The sequence below is a fragment of the Tympanuchus pallidicinctus genome, unplaced genomic scaffold, assembly GCF_026119805.1.
Source record: "Tympanuchus pallidicinctus isolate F22 unplaced genomic scaffold, pur_lepc_1.0 scaffold25, whole genome shotgun sequence".
Lineage (NCBI taxonomy): Eukaryota > Metazoa > Chordata > Aves > Galliformes > Phasianidae > Tympanuchus > Tympanuchus pallidicinctus.
In genome coordinates, this window is record NW_026294742.1 from 5,973,675 (window position 1) to 5,988,785 (window position 15,111).

A 15,111-nucleotide genomic window follows, 5' to 3' on the forward strand; every position below is an offset into this window, starting at 1 on the left:
TTCTGTGATTCTATGACTTTCACCTATTTGACTCTGGATCTCACTCAGATCTCTGAGGAGAGGATCATGTTTCGTTATGTGTGGGCTATTACAGTCCAGAAGGTTTTCCTTTTCCAGCTGGAAATGCTGATGCCCATGCATTCAGAAACATCCTGCTTCTTAACTAAAAATAATTGTGAATAAATTTTCCCATCCTTCATCCAGTGGGTTGCCCAAAACCTGGTTTGTGTCTTATTTTCTTCTGCTCATAACTCCAGCTCTACATTGCTTAAAAATTTACAAGAAAAACTGCCTTCAGGCTGCATAGAATACTTCAGTCCTATGCAAAATTTAACAAAGCTGTGTGCAACTGAAGAACAGGATTAAAGTGGAAATGCCATCCAGTCACAATGCTCCTTGCTGTAACCTATGCCCACATAAGCACAAGAGCTCCTATCTTTACTGCAACCTCTCGCCTTACCAAGCAGCTTATCTCGGCGTGGAATTCCTGCTTAAATATTTTCAGTGAGCCAGTTTAAATAAACTGATGGATAATTCCCTCCTATTGCTCCTTAAAGCATTTGGCACATGTAGACTTCACAGAGCTTTTGAGACACATTAGCCTCGTGCTTTAAACTGGTAACCTGAGAGGGAAGCTGGTATATGCTTTAATTAGAATCAGTTTTAATCAAGGCAGTTTTTTTTGTTTGGCTGTGATGGGGCAGAGGTACTGCAGAGGATGGATGCTGCATTTGAGGCATCCTTGAGATGTTGCTGAGCTGGCATCAGGGCTTGTGTTTCTGGGGAAGGTGGAAGAGCAGGAGGTGTCGTGTGGCACTCAGTCCTTGCTGCCCTCCAAGAAAGGATTTCTTAAGGCTGTGTGATATCACCTGAGCGTGCTTTGCCTTTCATTGGTCTTGCCTGATGCTAGTTTGGTGGCACAAGTCCTACTTTCAGCTCTTGCTCTCTCTAGTTGCCATTTTTAGTATCTTTGTATCTATCAGTGGTTTTCCTCTTGATCCTGTGAGTGTCAGTTGATGTGTTAGCGTGGTCTATCAAAAACAGCCTGGAAATCTGAGGAAAGACAGCCTTCCCTAAGGAGAATTTTCATATAGCATTACTACACGTGCTCTGAAGCAAAGCTTGCCTTGGAAATGTACTGTAAAGCCCAGCTCTGGTGACTTAGTATGAAGTGGAAACCAGTTTCCTGTACTAAACTGGGGAGCTTATTTTGATGCCAAAGAACAAAATGGAGTATTTTGAACCTGGCCTGCTGATTTTTGCCTCTGATATTCTGCTCTCCCTGGGAGTTTGAGACGTGGAGCCAGAGCTATGTATCACACAACCAATCTTCTGCAGGGGTCTGAGAGGAAAATGTTATCCTCTCTGTTGCCTTTAAATAACAAAATCCCAGACTGAGTTATGCATTTCATCTCTCCTGACTCTCCAAACAGAGTCTTTAGTGATATTTTGTAGCCAAGAAAGGGAAGGAAATACACAGGCTCCATAATTTGTAGTCATTGGTGTATTTTTGTTGAGGTTTTTGTAGATTTGGAAAAGAATATGCAATTGTCCTCTTTAATCTAGATCTCAAGAAACACAGTGGGTTAAGTACTGTTAATCAAAGCTTAATGTTGCCTGAACATGACAGATTGAGCCATAAGAAATCAATCATCTGGCAATAAAGCCTTGCAGCACGTAAAATGCCCAAGCAATTACATTCACATGCATCAGTTGGACTCATATACTTTAAAATATTGCTATTTGAGTGCTCTGTTGGAGATGGAGATGGCAGGAAGGAGAAACTTTGTGCCAAGTGCTTTGCTGTTAACGTGGAGAATGTACTAATATTTGAAAGAGTATCGAGTCCCCCTTGTCTAGTTTTGAGCTGTGCGTTTGGCTGTTAGGAAGGTGCCTGAAACTGGAAATGGCAGTAAGTAGCTAGAACTAGGAACAAGCACGGCTGAACTATTCTCAAATAAATATTTGACAGCACAAATGCCTTGCAAAACGACAATCTGATCAGTAAGGACATAAAACAAGGCACGTAAGGTGCTTGTGCTTCTGAGTGGATTGTTTATCTTGGACTCCTGTGTGTGACTAAGAGCTGACCAAAATGCACAGAAATAAAAACTGGGAAAATTTTGGTTCCCGCAGAATATTGGCTGAAGATTGAGGGCAAAGCCATAAGCAGTGTTTTCTGCCTTTTGACTTTCTTGGCATCAATAAGGCCACAACTACTTTGACTGCTCAGAGCGAACAAGGAAGAAGCAGGTGACACCATTCAGCTTTAATCTCTAGCCAGGTGCCATCAGGGAAGTTTCTACAGTGCCTTCCAGTATGGAGGATTACAATCAAAACCTATGAGTGCACAAAGTCCTGTACATAACCTGAGAAACAATGTTGGGAAACCTTATGGTGATGAAAAAGTTGATTTTCATCATAGCATTGCAGATTGAGAGATGAATCCAAATGCACTGTCAGGTGCTGTCTCTTTTTGCCCATTGGGAATTGCTGTCAAGGCTCCCTGCAGACCAGAGGAGTGATCTTCGTGCTGTTTCAATAGTGGCACTTCTATACCTGTAAGTGCTTGTAGTTCCAGAGTGTTCTGTCACCCACCTCAAGATAGGTGATCTGGAATAGGAATGTAATCCCTATGTCTGTAACTAGATTTTTCTTCTCATAAAACTATTTTTCCCTTGTTAAAGAAATTAAATTTTGACAGTTCAGGGAAGAGAGAGCATTGAACTCTTGGACAGTGGTGTGTTTTGTCCAATCTGATGTGATGCTCTTTAATTCAACGAGAACAAGTGCTCCTGAGTTAAAATCAATCTATCATTTTGACCCAGTGTTTTCTTCTATTTGGGGATTAGTCATTGCTTTCTTCTGCTTTTAATCAGCCTAATTTATTATGATAAAGGAGAGCTCACACTCGCACTTTTCAATTTGTTGGTTGTGACTTGCTATGTAATCAGTGCCATGAAGCTGTCTGCTCACCTGGATGCTTGCCTTACAAATACTTTGGGTTATGAATCAGCAGCAGTGCCCTTGGTGTTGTCAGCTCAGAGGCCCTGAGTTGCTTTGGAGTTGCAAGCAGGGAGAATGCCTGCATTTACCATGGTTCTTTGTTGAGACCAGAGGTGTAAAATCATTCTGAGTGATCAGAAGAGCTCAAAATCCCAGGAGAGTCTCTGAGAAGGCTCTACCTGGCCAGCTGAATCAGCCTGGATGCATTACTTCATGCTCTTTGTTAGTGAGGCAGCCTAATTACTGCATTCATGAAAGCTAAAGTTTACTGAAGAGAACATCAGATGCCAAACCCGTCCTGGGCTGAGAGCCTGGCCTGCCAAATAGCAAAGGAACTCTGCCAGAAAGGATTAAAAACATGTGGCCAAAACCCATTGGCCTGCATTTAGAGCCCATGATGCTGTGTCCACCCGGTGCCCTGGCACGATGCTTGTGTGTCCAGCACTCAGCTTTGCTGGTTGGGTATCTTGAATCCAGACCAGTTTTCTTCGCAACCTCAGTGTTTGTGGAGTTGAACCGTTGGCATTTTCTGACAATGTGGCTGTAAAGTGCCATTTCTTTTTGTCAGAGCAGCTTACCAACATATCCCACAAAGCTCCAAGTCAAAGGTGTGAAGCTTTTTGGAAATTCAGCCCTGCTTCCCTGCTTGCTGTGATAGAAGGGAAGAGCTAGGGTGTTTCTGGACTTAGCTAACAGCTGTCCAGCCAGAGAGCAGCTGTGTTGTTAGTGCTGGAAATACCCCTAACGTGTCACTGAGTTGCCAGAAAATGTATGAGGGATAAGCAGATTTTCCAGGTGATCACTGAAGAGATGATGGATGCTGGGGAGGGGTGATTATGCAATTGAGGGCTATTTCTTTGTTAGTCCTTTCCAGAAGGTGCAGCAAAAAAGATCATGGGTTTCAAAGTAGTGTTACTCTTTACCTCTGTGCAGTACCGTGCTTTGAGCAAGGGTTAAACTGCTGCAGTAGTGGATGTTTTTAAGTAAAGTATTTCTTGTACCATGGAAAACTGAGTATTTGGCTGTGGACTGGGAAGCTCATTTGAGCAACCTCATGAACAGCAAAGCAAATGGAGCTGAAATCCTTCAGGATGCCAAAGGAAAAACAGGTTAGCGTGCTTGAGAGACAGATGGAAACGGGTAAGGCTTCTGAGCTTCATAAGGCAGCATGAGATGGAGAGAGGAGAACAAATGGCTATGGGGGAAGAATAAATTGCAGTTGTTTACAACTCGCGTCTGAGTCAGCAGCGAGCTGAAAGGTCAGCTCTCCTTGGGGGAAGGCGATGCTGTTTTTCTTGCACCCCCTTTCAAGCCTACAAGAAGGCAGATGGCTGAAGAGATTGGTTTTTATTACTATTATTTTTAACTGAGTGTAGGTGGATAACATGAGGCAGTTGGTGGTCCTGGTACTGCTGCCCTCGTTCAGCGCTCGGCTTCCCCAGGGACTGGCTGCATGGCTCAGGACAGCTGCAGGCGGACTTTGTCATTTAGAATAAACCATCCAAGAAATAAAAGGATAAATTCAGTGGCACATGATGTTCCCAGAGGATGTAACTTGAGATCTTTCTGAAAAGGCTAACTTCTGCTCTGGACCTTGAACAACGTGCTCAGAGCATGGAGAATTCATAAACGTCACGGAAGTGTCTGTGTTTCCATGGCCTGGTGTGCACAATCCTGATGAAATTCGGTGTTGTGCTGCCTGGCTTCTGTGTGGGAGGCCTCAGTTTTGGTATTTCTAACAATATCACCATGCATGTTGGCTTTGTTATCTAAAATACGATAATTAGAACCATTAAAGGTAGTGAATTTGGAAGTAATGTTCTCTCAGTGTGTTAGGAAAAGCATGGGGCTCCCAGTCTTGCAGAGGAAGCTGTTTCAGTGTGTCTTTTCTCTCCTGTAGAAAGTGGAAGAGAGGTAGTGCTTAAATAACTTAAAATATTAAGGTATGTAAGTTAAATAATAATAATAATAATCACCATTTGCAGTGAAATCTTGGGTCATTCTAAGATGCTGTGAGTCCCTTTTCTCACGTGTGTTTCTCTTGAGTTTTTATGTCCTGTAGTGCTTGAAGCACCCAGGGAATCTGGGGCAAGAATTTGCTGTTCCTGTGTCTTGGAAGAGCAGAACTTTGTTGAAGTCCCTCTTGTGCACTAACACAGCAACTGACAAAATACCTCCAAGTAATTGGAGTCTTAGTTATTCATTCTTAGCCTTGAATATGTTTCCTAGTAAGTGTGGAGGAAGGATTAGCAGATGCAAAGCAGTTAAGCAAGGAGGACGAAGGTGTGCATGTGGGTGTTTACTATATATCTTTTCTTGACAGCTGTTGATTCTTTGGATGGATTTATAGCCATGTGAGAGACTTGGTTTACTAGTGCTTTTAGCTCAGATCCTTCTAAGCTGAGTTGCCTTGCTGAGTTTACAGTGGGATTTCAGCAGTCAGAGCAGTCATTTGTCAGCTTTACTTACATAAACTGGAAATGTCCTGCTCTGAAACTCAAGATTTCCTGGAAATTTACAGCATTCTGACTCTTCAATGGAAGTTTGAGGTGGGAAGGGCACAGCCTGTTAGTCTAAATGCTGGTTCAAGCTGGAGATGTACCAGAGCCATCACCGAATGCTGGGCTGAGCTGACTGTGTGTAGGCTGTGATATGGGGCATCTGTCCTCACGTTGTCAGCACCAAGATGCTGCAGTTCAAAAGAGCTCTCGTCTTAATGCCTAGCCAGAGGTTTTACCGATGCTCCAGGCCTTTTTGGAGAGGAAAGACTTTAAAGCAGGGCATCCTGCTCAGATGTTGGGGTGAAAGAACCTTCCAAGAAAACCACCTCCAAGCTGTCTGCCAGACTCGAGCTCTGTTTCCCTGCAGATGTTTGGACATGCAGATGCACACATACAGCTGTGTAGTGCTGTGTGTGAGGACGCCCCTCACCCAGGATCAGAGCTGGATTAAAGCCTCCTGCAATGGCAGCGATAGGTTAAAAAATATTTTGAAATATCCATGGGGAGGATCTGAAACTACTGCAAGGCCAGGCTCTTTTACCTGGCACTCAGCTCTGTTCCTGATGAGCTGTATGCGGTTTTTGTCCACATCGTTACAGCTGAAATTGTAAATATTTATAACCTATGACTTGGGGAAGAAATGTTTTCCAGCACAATGTGCAACTTAAGACTTGATTAATCTGATTGGGATAGTTTAATCCAAAGTGCTGTTACTCAGGGTTTTTCTTCTCCAGTTTGTGTACATTAGCCTAAAATTCTGGGAAACTGTCCTCTGTGCATGGCAAGCAGGAGGGGATGCTAGAAAATTACTGGCAAATCACATCTGCTTGTGACCTGGTTCCCTGCCTGTCGAGTTGGTGGAAGATCTCTCAATTACTTGTAAAGCTCATCTCCTTAAGTTGCTTTTCCTTTGCTCTTTAAATTGTTGGGTCTTTGCCAAATGCAGCTGGGGCAAGCACAGGACATGTCTTGCTTCCCACATATCCGCTACCACTGAAGGACGTTGTCTGTGTTGGGGCTCTGGGAGCTGCTGTGCAGAGCTGGGGGACCTCTGCCCTTTCTGGGGACCCAGTTCTAAGCTGCGTGTCCCCCTCTGTCCTATTAAGAAAGGTGCCTTCTCATGTTTGCATGAATTCCTCTGCAGAATAGGAGGTTGGGGTGGAATTTTTGGTGTTAGGCTATTGCCAATACTTGGGGAGGGGGAGCAGATGGTGAGGTGGGTGCTTCCCAACAGCTGGCCAAATGCAGGTGCCTGGCTGCCAGGGCTAGGCAGTGGCTCAGGGCTTCAGCCTTCCCTCTGGTGCTTGTGCTAGAGACAGTGGCTGTGCTCTGCACAGGGCAGAACGCTGCGAGGTGCTGGGTGCACATCTCCCCACAGCTATGGGCACTTCCCCAGCTCTTCATCTGCAATGACCTTTTCTACATGAATCCTACAGAAGGGAACGTGCTGATGGGTTGTGAGACTTCAGAATGGTGCAGGCAGTGCTGAGCACAAGCTGGGCTGTACCTTGCAGATGTGAAATGTGGTGCTGCTGTGCTAACACCCCTTGCTTCTGGCTGGAGAGGGCAGCTGTCACCTTGCAGCTCTGTTGTGGATCATCAGAGCTACTCAGGCTTTTCTGGTTTCTGATGTATCTTTTCATTGTTTCTTTCTTCACAGTTTTGCATAAAGATCTCTTTTCTTGTTCATATTCCCATGGAAAAAAAATTCCTACATGCCAAATACTCTTTCAGTTACCTCTGGTTCATCTAAGGAAGCCTGTGCTCAAAGTTTTGCAGAGGTGAACAACTGCTTTGTTTCATGCAATCTGCATTTAAAGAGTACAGGTGCCATTTGGCTACCAGCTGTCTAGCTTGAAAACCAAAGGCCCTCTTTGACTTCATTGGCCTTCAGCTTCTGTGGCACAGACAGAGACAATATAGCAAATTTTCCAGTAATAACAATTTCACTATAAGGATAAAAATAAGTGCCTGAGTCACATAGTAGAATTAAACACATGGGAAGAACGTCAGCTTTTTGACTGCATGGATTATTTGAAAACCGATGGGTGTCTTTTCAAAACATTTGTATTCTGCTGGCTATAGGAACAGAAAGCTGCTGCCCCACTGAATTAAAAAAAAACACAACATCTGCTGTTTTTGTTGAACTTGAAATGACAATTTTTGCTTGGCTGCACTTTAAAATGTCAGCGAGCAGTTCGAGTAAAACGTGTTCACAGAAGGTGGTGGGCTGTCATCAGTGCTCTGAAGGCAAAGATATGTCCAAAGATATGAGGACTTAAAGTAAATGTGTGTTGTGTCTGTTAGGCCTGAATCACCTGAATTCATATTTCTATTTGCCATTACTTGCACATATCAAATTCAACCTGCAATTGCTGCAGAGTAGTTCAGAAATTATGGAATGCTGAGACTGCACTAATGCTGTTGGATAATGTTTCCATCCTCCTGAAGAGCTGCTGACCCGACGCTGTTAATTACAAAGCACTGGGTTTTAGATCCTGAAATACTTCTCATCTGGAACCTGAACTGATGTGTTTTGATGCAGATAGCTGGGCCTGTTGTGACTTGTGCTTCGGTGATGAGAGAGCTGGCCATAAGTGCAGAGTTTAGTCCTGTTTTAGTGGGTCGGTGGTGTTACTGTTAGTTTATTTTCATTTCCAGGAGAAAATAAACACTTTCACGCTCGTTAGCTGTCCGCTTTGTCAACCTCTCAGGGCTCTGTCCCAGCATCACAGTCCTCCCTTCTCACATCCAGGCTGGAGGTGCCCGTGCCCATCAGTGTGCTGCACTGCCTGCCTGGGTGCTGTGTGGGCCCAGCGCCTGGGGCTCTGCTTTCTGTTTGCCAAACACCGATACCTGTTGTTCGTGTGAAGGAATCCCTGCCTTCCCGTTGATTATTTATTTCTTTAAATGCCAATTTCTTACGTGTTTTTGTCAACTGGGAGGCATCAAAGCTGCTTTGCCCAGGAAAAACAAGGGAGATAGTGAATAGCGATCATTTCAAATTAGATCCTAATGGGGTGCAGATGTTGAGCTGTGCTTGCTAGGAGTTCTTTGAAAGTGCAGATGGTCTGGTAGTTCAGGGGTAAGGAGAGGGCTGGGAGGTTTCTTGGTTTCATTTTCCCTCCTGTGCCATTTGCATGACATGTTAGATTAGGGTTGGATGTAAATGAAGGGGTAATAACCTGCCTGGGTCTCTCATCTTGCAGGAGCAGTGCTTGTGTGGTTCTGTTCCTGGAGCAGACTGTTAAGTAATTTGGATTTGCGTACAAAGCATCTGTGTTCTCCCTGTGCATTTAATATTGCATTGGGTTGGAAGTGAATTGCGAGTAGCAGAGGAGCTGTGAAGTGTCTGGAGAGATCACAACCACCCTGATACGCTATGGACTCCTCCTGCTCAGAAATGTATGGCTGTACTTTAATGGAGCCAGCACAAACTGTTGTATTTAAAATGCACATGAGTTTTCTCTGCTCTGTTAAACTTGGTAAAACGTACAATCTGCCTTCTCCCACTACTTCACGCGTTTTACTGCTCTCTGGGGTGAATCTCAATAAATAACTGGGAACAAGATCAAAGGCTCATCTTTAAAAGACTGACTGTTCTTAAATACTCGTGTTCTCTAGAAGAGATGATTATGCACATTGCATTCAGGCCAAACCCCTGTCCTCCAATGTGTGTGATGCATGTAGGGACTGCCTTTAAAATACATCATGTTTTGGTGGTTGCTTTTCCCATCCCGAAGATGCTGAGCCTCAGAGCACAGCTGAACTCAGCAGGGGTTTCAGACCTTTAGCACATCTGCTAAGTATGCTATCCACTCTTATCAGGAAGCCCTGAGGAGTGCTTTTAAGTTGCTTTGACACCTTGGTGAGTAAAGGGACAGAGCTGTGGGTGCCCATTCCCTGCCCCATTGGGTGTCCCACCAGATGTGACTCTGGTCACAGTGCTGAACCCCAGAGCTCCTGTTGCTTGCTGTGAAAGATGGGATCCCTCTGGGGAAAGGGGAGCAGCAGCACCACTTGGGCCACAACATCCCCTTGTAGCCCTCAGCTGCAGGGTCCATTTCCAGGATGCTATTTACACACTCTGCTTTAGCCCTTCCCGGTAATGAATGTGATGTGAAGCCCTTTCTGTCCCTTTGATGTGGTCTTCTGCCCATCTTCCTCCTTTGTGTAACGTTAAGTCGCTTTTAAATCTAAAGAGATAAATACTTTATCTAAGGCTGTAGATGCAATAGCATAATTAAACTGTAATGAGATTACACTTTATCAGCTCAAAGTTTAGGGCAATGCTGCGGTAAAGCCAACAGGTTCCAGCATCTCAAAGCCTTTCTCCTGCTCACTGGGGGTTGAGGGAGATGCAACTCTGTTCCTCTGCTGCCCAGTGCCTCCCTGCGAGGTGAGGAGGAACTGCAATGGCCGCATCTCTGATAATAGGTCAAAGATGTTGAACCTGCACTGAGCTTGGGCACACTGCTTGGGGAAAACGTGGGTTTTTGTGCTGGTATAGAGGTGCAGGTGCTGTACATGTGCTGAGTCCTGTAGGAAGCTGTTCTCAATCAGTGAAGGTAAAATACATAGAAGATGTGCAAAGAGTGGTAAATTATAGGGAGGAAAAAGTAATTTGGAAATGCACATAATGGAAAGCATTGGCTCTTTTAATTAATACTGAGCACTTCAAGATTTTTAATGAAACATTAATTAAAACTGAAGCTTTTATTTTGTGATGACATCAAGTTTACAATGCTGTTATGACAGTGGTTTGCATCAAAGTGTCAGTCTGTAGTTAAATGCTTCGTTTCAAATAAGCATTTGGATGAGCAGACTTAGCTCAGTAATTGGAAGAAGGCTTTTAACCAGTTGAGGGGGGAGTTTCTGCAATGGCCTCCTGGCTTTCAGCACTTGAAGGGGATTTGTCATCCAGGTGTCCACCTATTGGTGCAGCCCTGACTCTAGGGAAATAAAGGCTGAGGCAGGAAAACATATAGTTGGCTTTTAATGTCTTCATCTGGCACTGTTCTTCACTATATGAAGCTGGTGTGAGCTGAGATCTTGCACAGTTTATCCATTGAGGAAGAGGAATAGGGACTAATATCTGAAATCTGAAAACACGGCAGCACCTTCAACTAAAGGGCAATGTTTTCTTGGGATGTTAAGCAGTGTGTGTATTGCCCTGAGCTGTTGGATATAAGGACTCCCCGGGTCCACAGAGGGTGCTCAGGGCTGGAGTAGCTGCACTCTTTGGAGCCACCGAAGCCACCGTCTGTGTGCGCAGCATGATGCTGGATGTGGCAGTGTTGTCAGCTTCAAGTGGGAATTTGGATGAATTGAGGTATTTGGATTCATCTCGAGGAATAATTTTCATGTTTGTCCCAAACTGCAATTGGTCTCTTCAGAAGGGTTTCTTATGACTGTTCAGTGGAAGGCTGTCTGGGTTTTGGAATAAAAAAGTGAAAGCTTAAATGCACCTCAGTTTGTGGTGGCCATCTGTAGATCAGTTATTAAACTTTATCCTTTTTTCCTTTAGGTGAGATTTCACGTACGTTTGTGATTGTGTAGGAGTGGCAGTTGTAACCTTAGCTCTGGGTGGCAGTTGCCTGACACCTCCCAGATTACAGACTGGACATTTAAGGCCAGAAAGAATTATTAGGCTCATTAAGTCTGTATTTGATATCACGACTGTGGGATTTCTCCCAGAAACCAGATTAAAACTTCTCGTTTTAGAAGAGTATCTAATCTCCTCTGTAAGACTTGAAGCTGTGGCAAGTCATACATCACAGGCTGTGATGGGCAAGCTGCAGTGGTTTCAGATTTGGGTTTGGAGCAGCACCCAGACCTCGCATTCCTGCTCAGAGCTTATCTGGCAAGCCCAGACCACTGGAGCCTGGTGGATTCAGCATGGCAGCAACTCAAGCAGGCTTCTTCCTTATGGGGCTGTGCAGAAACTGCTTTGCTGTTTTTTTTCATGTGTGTGGTGGAATTGAGAGGAGCAATATACCTGGGCTTTGGGGTGTGCTGGGTTCAAGTGCTGTTATTTCACTCCAGGTGTCAAAGCTCTGCTTGTTTGATTCATCCCTTTTTCACGGACAAAAGTAACTACAAAAGTTCAGCCATGACTGAATGTGCCTGAAAGCATCTCTTCCTCCACTTCAGATTAATCTATGCTGGAGCTACACGAGTTTAAATGTGCTTGCTGTCTTTGATCTATTTGGTCCTTTGCCCTAACCAGCATTTCCTGGAAGAGCTGTGTTGGAGAAGCTGCTCGTGCTGGGCTGAAGCAGTGTGCATGACCCAGCTCTCCTCTGCAGCTGCTTTGGGATTCTGTGAGTGGAAAGTACAGAATAGCAGTGACAGCCTGCCACTGCCAGCAAATGTGGTGGTGCTTATGGGAGAATTATGTCAAGGGAAGATGACTTAAAATGGAGATGGGGGGGGGGGGGGGGAAGCATAAAATCAGAAAACTAGATTTTGCTTTCTTCAGTGGGAGCTTGATCCCTCCTTGGAGAAATGCAACATTCGAAAGGAAAGGCTGTGCTGCTTACTGAGAGATAAGCTGCACTCCTTGCTATTCTCTTAATATAACGTATTCTTTGGAGGTTTGAAATATATCTGATCATAAATTATAAACTTTGGCCTTCAGTCAAGCTTAAGTGACTGTTAATTGAGGACTGGAGGATGCTTAAATAGCCTTGAATTTTATTTGAAAGGTGGGAATATTGATATATAGAACATATAGGTAGTGCTGTGGGGGAGGTGGCTGTGTCCACTGACAAGGCCCAGCAAGTAAGCTTAAAAATCAGGTGGTGGTAAAATACAACCATTATGTAGACACGAACTGTTAATGAGGTGTTTTGTGACTGGTGAAAGGCTGAAGAGGTTTAGTGACGCAGGAATCTCTCTATTCTCTGCACCAAGAGCTGTCTTTCGAGGATTTCCTGTCAAGAGGAGCAGCATTTAGGTTGAGTTCTTCATTTGTGTGCAGTTCTCTGAACCTTTGTGACTGCTAGTGAATGGATTTATTGATTTAGTTGGCTGTGCACTGCAGCAGGCTTGGGAGCTCTTGCTGGCTGCCTTCAGGTTTCTCCTTGCTTTGATTCAAGCATGGGCAATGGTACAGGTTGGTTTGGTTATCTTTAGTTTAAGAATCAATATATTAGCAAAAGGAATCCTTGAGTGATAGTTCCAAAACTTTCCATTTCAGCTTTAGTGGGTGAACAGTTGTTTTCCTCAATAATTTTGCACTGGGGGAAAAATAGAATACTTCAATCTTTTGCACCCAATAGGTGCAAGGACATTGTGCCCAAAGGGACATTAGCATATGTTAATTGGTCCTTGAAAAAGAATGATTATGTGTCCCAGTATACCACGTGTACATGTCTTAACTGTTTAAATGTAGAACCTGAGCTCAGATGGTTCTTGTCCTGGGTATAAGCTCAGTGTCAGCGATGGCCAAACTGCTTTTCCTTTCATCTTCATCTTGGCTTCTTTCTAAACTGGGCTGAGTTGAGAAGGTTTGTGGCATTTCCTCTTCTATTTGGGGTTTGTGGTTAAAAGACAAATAGTCATAACTTTGATGCAGCCTCCATAAAAATAGTTTGATCTGCTCAGTGTACGCAAGTGCTCGATTGCTAGGGAAGCTCCTCACAGTGCTTTGTGGTGACGGGCCTTCTCCATCTGGAGGAGGTCGGTGCTTTCTGGCATGTGTGTGAAATCAGATGTTCAGGATCCCAAAGGGAGATGCTGAGTTGAACACCACTGCCCAGTCTGTTTTGCTCCGTTGTTCATCATCGTCACTGGTTGCCATGATGCATGGATGGCATCCTGCATTTTGTGGTGCTGCCATGCTGAGGATCAGGAAATGTGTGCTCTGTGTGCCCTTTCTTGAAGGAAAGGGCTTAAAGGGAGGGGAAAAAAAAAAAAAAAAAAGAAAAAAAATTGTTCGGCTTAAAAAATAGAGCAGGGACGTGTCAAAATGGGCAAGCTATTCTTACTGCCTTCTACTCTAACTGCAGAAACATGACTGGGATCTCATCTCTGCTCTCCTGGGATACATTCCTACTGTGTCCCAGCACCAAGCAGGTGACAACCAGTGCTGCTCACCTCCCCCACACTGCCAGCTGCCTTCAGCCCAGTGGTACAAGGAGGTGCCAGGTGGGATTTTGATGCAACATCCATCTTCTAGGAACTGCTGCTTGCTGGGAGGGAAATGCCCATTATAGCATAAGCTTTGGTGAAACAACTGTGATTGTTAGCAGTTTATAACGCTGCTCATGTTGATGCTTTTCCAGGGCTGCACAGGTCTCAGTGGAGTCACCCTGCTGGGTCCCCTCTTGCTGCTCACGCCAGGATGATGGCAGTGGTGTGACATTGCAAGGGATGAGCACGTGGGATGAGTTTTGCCATGTTTTGTGCTTGTGGAAATGATATTAGCATGCTTCTATGGTATTCCAAGAACAGCCTCTTTGGGGGCTGAGTCTGCTGGGATGCATTGAGGCAAAGCAGATACCAGTGATAATAGGGATGTGTGTTTTCTTGATCGTTGCGCGCTTGTGTCCTGCCCTGTCTGCAGGAGTCCTGCTTTGTGGAATTGGCTCTTGAGTTTATGAGACTTTTTCTTATGGTAGTGCACGTTAGCTGAAATGGAAGGTATTTCAGCAGTCTCCTAATGAACAGGAGGGGAAAAAATTGTGCAGCTATTCTACGCTCTTTCTTTTTTTTTTTTTTTTTTTTTATTTAAAGGAAGCAGGAGAGCGATAAGGCATTGTGTGGCACTACTACCCCTTCACTGGCCTCTCTTTGAGGGGGGGTAATTTTTTCCATGTCCCGTGAAGCTGCTTTGCAGGGAGCTGGAGTGCACACCAGGGCTTCTCAGCATGGACGTGGCTTTGGGAATCTCTCTTTATTTTTTCTCCCTCCTGCTGCTTTCTCAAGCCAGCTATCTCTGAAAGCGGGGCAGGAAACAGGGGCTGAGAGGTCAGCAGTGCCTGGGGAGTGCTGCAGATGAGCCCTCTGAAAGCACAGAGCAGTGTGCAGAACCAGATTTTGAGCATCCTTAGAAGGGTTTCTTGTTGGCTGGGAACAAAACCCAAGCCAAAAAGCCAGACTTGCAGTGCTTCCAAAAGAGTTTGAATTTAACTGTGTGCTGTGGGCCGGAGCTGCGTTTTATTTGAGGCTGGAGCATTACAGATGGTGCAGGAAAGAGAATGCACTGCTTGTTAGAAGCTTTGTAAGATTGCTCTGTGGCTGTATTGGTGTTGCTGGCTTGACTTGTTTGCCCACTAGCTGTGACCATAAGAAAACACAAGAGGCTGTACTGAGCTTCAAGCTAGAAGTGTCCACAAGTGTTGTCCTGCAGTTTCCTGGTGATGTTCTGTGTGTGAGATGTTTCTAAACACTTTCCCAGATTTCTGTGTAAGTTTTCTGGAGTTAGCAGTGTTGCTTTCAGCATCACTAGAATGGCTTCTGAGCGGCTTCGCACAAGGTTCTCACTTCTCTCTGGGTTGGCAATGAAGTGTGAACGCCTGTGCCTTCTCAGAGAACTGGCTGCTCTCTGTTCAGCTCTGGCCATGTGTGGTTTTAACAATGGCCCAGGAAAGCAGCCTGC